Source organism: Scylla paramamosain, chromosome 4, assembly GCF_035594125.1.
Source record: "Scylla paramamosain isolate STU-SP2022 chromosome 4, ASM3559412v1, whole genome shotgun sequence".
Lineage (NCBI taxonomy): Eukaryota > Metazoa > Arthropoda > Malacostraca > Decapoda > Portunidae > Scylla > Scylla paramamosain.
The window spans coordinates 23,241,750-23,249,526 of NC_087154.1; the positions used below are offsets into that span (position 1 = coordinate 23,241,750).

Consider the following 7,777-nt stretch of genomic DNA (forward strand, 5'->3'; position numbering starts at 1 on the left):
TCATCAACATTTACCTTTCCTTCTTGTTGGAAGTTTACCTTCATTCAACTTGTCACTAAGAAGGATAAGTACTGCAATCCTTCAAATTAACAACCTAAGGGTTTGATTTCATACTTTTCTAAAGCTTTTGAGTCTGTCCTCAACAAGAAGATCCCTGAAGCACTGACCAGCTCACACCTTTCTTTCTGATCTAGCTTTCTTTACTAAAGATTGATAATTTTCTTTTGGGGATTTCAGTAAAACCTTTGTTACTGCCTTAAATATGTCAAAAGTGTTCGATAGATTCTGGATAAATCTTAAATTTCTAGGCTTCCTTCATACGGCCTGTATTAATTGATCTGCACTTTCATCTCGGATTCAAGCCATTTTGTCACTGCACTAGTAGACAGTTACCGTTCCTCTCAAACCTAATAACAGTGATGTTCTAGAGGGCTCCATTCATCCTATTTTGATAATGCATAAATGTTCTCAGTCAAACTTCTTGGTCCTATCCATTCTATGTTGATGACTCTACCTTGCATTTCTCTAGGTCACGTGACAGATGCTCAACTCAGCAGGAATTGAACAGCTCACGTGGAGAGGCCACTGAATGCCTATTTTTTTTTCTTTCTTTTACACACCTAAAAAAAAAAGGGTAGGGTGTAGCTGACTCCGTCAAGAGCAAGGCAAGTAGAAGAGACAGGTGTGTTTATAGCAGGGTTGGGAAAAACCCGGCTTAAAAAAAAAAGTTTTAGGGGTTTACTTTTTTGGGGTTATTTATTTTTTTTTGGTTTATTCCTCATATTTATATGTAAATTAGTTTAAGTAAACAATTAAAAGTAATCGAGGGTGAAACTAAACTTTAGAATGTTATCTGAAGAACAGACACGTGTTTAGGTCATGTTGATACAGGGTGGTCGGGTTGGACAAAACCTGTGTTAAGTTGTACTGTACAGGAAGTGTAGGAGCCAGGAATTTATTTTTTATTTTTTATTTTTTTTATAGACTTGATGAAGCAACCTTCCTACCCTATTTTTAGCTAAAGCCATGTGTCAAATTAAGGGATTTTAATAGGGAAATATCATAGGCCAGAAGTCGTGATGTGTCAATTATGCCACACCACCTTTGTCAACTCCACTCCATTTCCACCTCCCCATCCCCACTCCATCCTCGTTTCTACATTTCTCATATCCCACCCTCTCTCTCTCTCTCTCTCTCTCTGTGTATTACCGCCAGAAGGCGGCGAGGGTTGTTTCAGATCCACACAATGACACGAATCATTTATTGAATCCGGTCAAAACCTGAAGACATATTAATGATCATAGACAATATTCTACATGAATATTTTGTGTAATACAGGTATGATTCTGCACGTTACTTATAGGATAATGTATTCTTACACAGGAAGTTGTTAAACTTACGTGTTTGAGTCTTGGGGTAATCATTAAGTAACGCGCACGCCCTTTCTGATAGGTGCTCTAGGTAGGTCTATCTACTTCTGTCTCTGCAGCAACACACGTCCTCCCTGCACGAGTGTCCTCAGCAAAGTGTCCCTATCGTCCTCAGTTACTGCCTGGGTTCATACCCTGTCCATCGTTATCCATTAGGGACGGCGATAAGGCCGGCCTCATCTTAGCCTCATGTCATAACAAGCAACCTTCCATCTCCTTACATCAACAATACCTCAACACCGACCGTACAAGGAATTCGCTGACTTAGGCCTCGTCTTGGTCCTCGCCCTGACCTCCAGATCTTTTCCTTTCTCATCAACAAACTCGCTTGCACAACAACTTTCACTCACTTGGCGGTAACACACTGTATGTATGTATGTATGTATGAAGGAGGTATGAGAAGCATGGTGGATGGGGAGAAGAACGGGAATGGGGATGTGGAGGGGGAGAGGAAGAAATCAGCCCCAAAATTCACGTCAAAGGCAGGTTTAGCCAATGACAGCTGCCATGAAAAAAAGATGGCAGGTGTTGCTTTTATCAGAAATTTAGCAAGGAAAAGCTGCTTCAGGTAGGGAGCTGTCTGTACATATATAACCTTACTTATTTTTTATATCAATATGATATAAAACTAAATTTTCATATGCAAAAAAAAAAAAAAAAAAACCCCACTTAGGCTGGGTTTTTATTTATTTATTTATTTATTATTTTTTTTTCGGATGAGTTTTTAATGACAACCCTGGTTTAAAGCTCATAACGTGGAGTTACTGATGCCAAGGCATGGTACAGCAATGAGGAAACCTTTGGCCTTATGGTCGAATCTTATTTGAATCTACTTGTTACACACTGGCGACAACTACCGCAAAGGGCAACCTTTATGTTGTTCAGTTCCTCAAAAATTTAATTCCTTCAGCAATCCATTCGGCACAACCCTTCAGATATCTATCTAGTCTTCCTCAGTGACACGTAACTATCCTCATCTTCTACACTGACATATTTGAACTGTCCGCTAAAAATTTCATCTGGAAGTCTCATATCTCTTGCTAAAACGGTTTCCCTGAAGTTTTTTTTTTTAATTTTTTTTTATGTAGGAAGGATACTGGCCAAGGGCAACAAAAATCTAATAAAAAAAATGCCCACTGAAATGCCAGTCCCATAAAAGGGTCAAAGCAGTGGTCAAAAATTGGTGGATAAGTGTCTTGAAACCTCCCTCTTGAAGGAATTCAAGTCATAGGAAGGTGGAAATACAGAAGAAGGCAGGGAGTTCCAGAGTTTACCAGAGAAAGGGATGAATGATTGAGAATACTGGTTAACTCTTGCATTAGAGAGGTGGACAGAATAGGGGTGAGAGAAAGAAGAAAGTCTTGTGCAGCGAGGCCGCGGAAGGAAGGGAGGCATGCAGTTAGCAAGATCAGAAGAGCAGTTGGCATGAAAATAGCGGTAGAAGATAGCTAGATATGCAACATTGCGGCGGTGAGAGAGGGGCTGAAGACAGTCAGTTAGAGGAGAGGAGTTGATGAGACGAAAAGCTTTTGATTCCACCCTGTCTAGAAGAGCAGTATGAGTGGAACCCCCCAGACATGTGAAGCATACTCCATACATGGACGGATAAGGCCCTTGTACAGAGTTAGCAGCTGTGGGGGTGAGAAAAACTGGCGGAGACGTCTCAGAACACCTAACTTCATAGAAGCTGTTTTAGCTAGAGATGAGATGTGAAGTTTCCAGTTCAGATTATAAGTAAAGGACAGACCGAGGATGTTCAGTGTAGAAGAGGGGGACAGTTGAGTGTCATTGAAGAAGAGGGGATAGTTGTCTGGAAGATTGTGTAGAGTTGATAGATGGAGGAATTGAGTTTTTGAGGCATTGAACAATACCAAGTTTGCTCTGCCCCAATCAGAAATTTTAGAAAGATCAGAAATCAGGCGTTCTGTGGCTTCCCTGCGTGATATGTTTACCTCCTGAAGGCTTGGACGTCTATGAAAAGACGTGGAAAAGTGCAGGGTGGTATCATCAGCATAGGAGTGGATAGGACAAGAAGTTTGGTTTAGAAGATCATTAATGAATAATAAGAAGAGAGTGGGTGACAGGACAGAACCCTGAGGAACACCACTGTTAATAGATTTAGGAGAAGAACAGTGACCGTCTACCACAGCAACAATAGAACGGTCAGAAAGGAAACTTGAGATGAAGTTACAGAGAGAAGGATAGAAACCGTAGGAGGGTAGTTTGGAAATCAAAGCTTTGTGCCAGACTCTATCAAAGGCTTTTGATATGTCCAAGGCAACAGCAAAAGTTTCACCAAAGTCTCTAAAAGAGGATGACCAAGACTCAGTAAGGAAAGCCAGAAGATCACCAGTAGAGCGGCCTTGACAGAACCCATACTGGCGATCAGATAGAAGGTTGTGAAGTGATAGATGTTTAAGAATCTTCCTGTTGAGGATAGATTCAAAAACTTTAGATAAGCAGGAAATTAAATACCCTTCAGTTGTGTTGTGTCGCCCCCAAAAATGCTATTCCTTTTTAGTTGCTTACTCTATACAAGGGCCTTATCCATCTACGAGTATGTACGTATAGAGTACTGCTCCCACATATAAGGTTCAGAATATATATATATATATATATATATATATATATATATATATATATATATATATATATATATATATATATATATATATATATATATATATATATATATATATATATATATATATATATATATATATATATAGTTGCAGAGGAAGGTGTAAACGCACAGTTTTTGGCAAAATGATTTAATTCTTGATTAAGTTTTGTAAATTACAGGAATCCCGTCTTACGACCGTCAATATAATAAAAATAGATTCAACACCCCCTTCAAAAAAAAAAAAAAAAGAAAGAAAAAAAATCTCTTGAAGAGAGGGAGGAAGTGACTGACCTGCTGGTCTTACGTTGGGAACTACCATATCTCAAAGCTTTGCATATAGTTGCTTAAAAAAAAAAAAGTTGACCAGGTCGTACCATAACCAGTTGTCCATTACTTATGGCTGCTCTGACAATGTATAATCCTTTATGGTCTTCAGAGGATGGCTGGTAACAGTCCATGTTCAAAATGAAGCCTGAGAACTTGATCTTCCCTCTGCAAAAAAAAAAAAAAAAAAAAAAAAAAAAAAAAAAAAAAAAAATCTCAGGATTTAGCTCCTACTGAACACAAATCTCTTCTGTGTGTTATCTACACACCTGTATATCATCAAACCTCTTTTCTTACTGGAGACTTGATGGGGCCGTTCAGGCTGTGTTGCCACGAAGGTGCTGGCAGCAGATAAGTTAGCTAGTCAGGATTCAGGTGAGTTGTCATGTCCTCTGGAGGAGGATCCTGCCAATGTGCTTGGGTGTCTTGAATGCCAAGCCGGGGTCTTGGAAATCATCCAGGCCTGTTAATGTTGGTCCGTGGAAGTGGAGTGATGCTAGTGAGTGGACAAGAACAGTGCGGTGGGAGCGGTGGCGAGGACAGTGGAGTGTCTTGGCTGTGTAGGCAGTAAAGGGTGTCTGTCAAGCATAGCTTTTACATGTGGGCATTGTGGCATCAAACCTTAATATGTAAATGTAACGAGCTCCACAAGGGTTTTTCCTCCTCAAGTTATTCAAATCGCGCGGGTAAGGTTAGGTTTATAGAGGGCGCAGTGGTAGTAGGAGAACGACAACAGCAGGACGCCATTGCTATCATAGCCCCTTGGCCGCCTGTGCCACTGGTGAGAGAAGTTCTTTGGACTGTGACCTTGCTGCTGTGCAATGTTATTCCTCTTCGAGGTGGGTAAAATACTGTATCATGGAATTTATAACTGCTGTTGTAGTTAAATATAGACACAATACAGGTAAGTGTTACGTTTTCCTTAGGTGTTGCAGGGTTCACTTGGGGTTTATAGCCATGTGATAAACCGTATGGGACCTGGGGACTAGCTTCTCTTTTGTTGTAGGGTCATTTATTGATTGTGGATACGAGAGAGAGAGAGAGAGAGAGAGAGAGAGAGAGAGAGAGAGAGAGAGAGAGAGAACGGATGGCTGTCCTCAGGATTGTGTGTAAGGAGAGTGGTTAATGGTGAATGGGAGCGAGCGGGGTGTTGTGTGGTGCCATTGTGGCGGTGACTATACATTCAAGAGTTTTCTGCCATTGTGTGATATATATGTGTCTACATACACGCTGGGTTTGGTTCTAACTTCTGTAGTATGGAGGAGTGCAGTCTTACTCGGACTATGGCCGATTCCTATCTTGCCTAATTCTGACCCTTGCCTTGGTTGATTCGGACCGTTTTCTCAGCTGATTCGAATCTTTGCTTTGGTTGATTAGGACCCATATGAACCGCAAGCAATGTTTTTTGAGTTTGACGAGTCTTATGATGAGTCTTTTGATGAGTACCTTAAAAAAGAAGAAAAAAAAAAATCCTGATTTCTCGACAGTATTCCCATAAATTCTTGTTCATCTCACACTGATCTACGGATAACTGTTCACTCTGAATTGAAGTTCCATGACCGTGAACATAAAGTTGGGGGACCGGCAGGCAGGCAGTAAGTAGGCTGCTACTCCATCGGTGTCGGTCTCACCGATGGAGTAGCAGCCTACTTACTGCCTGCCGGTCCCCCAACTTTATGTTCACCCTGTTTTATCTCTGATGCACTAGTTATCCTTGATTTTGCTTCTCCTATTTTGGATTTTTTTTTTTTTTTTGGTTGGAAACTAATCGATCCAACATAGGAGGGCTAACTAAATGGCCTGGGGAACCTTCCATATGCAGACTGGACGACTTAATCTACATTATGTCAAAGACAGAATGATGAGACGACCTAATTTACTGATATCGAATTTTCTATGGTCTTTCATCTATTAAACCAACTTACTATGTCAAAAGTAATTTGTTTAAGAGAGCGTAGGTTTTAAATGTAAGCCCAGTACAGTCAGAAGTACGTAGAAGGTTTTTCTCTCGTCTTGTAGTTCAGAAGTGGAACCCTTTGTCACAGGATGTGATTGCAGCCTCTACTTTGGCAGTACTTACGTTTAAGCTTCAAACTTTTTGGGGAATTTTTTTTTTCCCATTTATGCAAACTACTAAAGGTATAATCCTTACTGGAAAAATGCACTCAACTAATCCTTGTTGCTCGATTATAAATAATGCTTGCTTGACTGAAACATTTGTTTGACATTTTCTGAGTTTATTTTTCCGTTGTCCAGTTTGACTGGGCTTCGGTTGGAGAGGCTGTACCAAGCAAGAACAGCAGGAAAGAAGACTTACTCGATATAGGTTGCCAAACAACCATTCTTTCTTTTGCAGTGGCACTATCTTCTCTCCTCTCCTCCATCATGGTATAGATCATGAGATTCTCACTCTCTTACTGAAGCCCCTATAGACTATATCGAATTTATATTAACATTAAAATACTTTTCTTTGACAGACGTCGTGAGGATAGCGTTTGAAAGAAATGTGATCGTTAATTTGACATGATAGGGTAAGGTTTGGTAAGAATGTCTGACTTTTGTCTAACTAAAGAAATGTTGCAGCGTGGCATCTTCCTAACACTCAGGCCACTCAGCTGTGGGCGGTGTTTCCATTCTGGGAGTCGTGTGCAGGTTGTATGCGTTATATTGCAAATGTGTTAGCTGTTCATGTGCCTTTCCATAAGAGCATCTCTTCACCTTCGAAAAAAAAAAAAACCCACTGGTTTAATCGTATATACTGTTAGATGATAATAAGGGTTTGTGTGATATGGAATATAAAACCTTGTTTCTTTCAAACCTTAAAGAGAGAGAGAGAGAGAGAGAGAGAGAGAGAGAGAGAGAGAGAGAGAGAGAGAGAGAGAGAGAGAGAGAGAATAGGTCTCAGATGTTTCAAACCATAATTATTAGAAAACAGAATTGGTCCCACTTGGAAACGAATTGTAACTTGTCCTGAAGGCGGTGTACTGAAGGGACAAGACATCTATCCTTATTGTGTGTTTGCAAAGTAAGGCCCAGGCAATGGATACTATTACTGTCACATTTGTACATGGATTTGTAGTTCCTTCATGAAAATAGGTAGTGTGTCACCAGACAAGCACACTATACGTTGAGTTCCTGGTGCGGCTGTTGGCGATACGAGTCAGTTAGTGACTGGTGCTGAATGTAATAACCATGTGCTGGTAGTCATGCGTCAATAATATGAGGGTATGTTAGTGGCACACAGTCTCAACTTTAATGTCTGAGTGCAAATCAAAGTGTTGTAGATTCTCTGTGCAACGCTAACTCGTTGAACGGAACTCTGACATTTATTAGACTGCTGCATCTTTCAGCGATGCTCTCTGTATGTCGATCGGAGACACATCTCACTTCATTTTGTTTG

At 40.4% G+C, this 7,777-nt stretch overlaps 1 long non-coding RNA gene across 1 annotated transcript in view; it reads left to right on the forward strand.

Annotated features, from left to right (window-relative positions):
• The first annotated feature begins 4,187 nt into the window (after positions 1–4,187).
• Positions 4,188–7,777, forward strand: part of LOC135099884 (uncharacterized) — a 103,671-nt gene continuing 100,081 nt past the window's right edge. The window contains exon 1 of the long non-coding RNA XR_010268414.1: positions 4,188–5,216. This is a non-coding gene — a long non-coding RNA (uncharacterized LOC135099884). The remainder of the gene's footprint in view (positions 5,217–7,777) is intronic.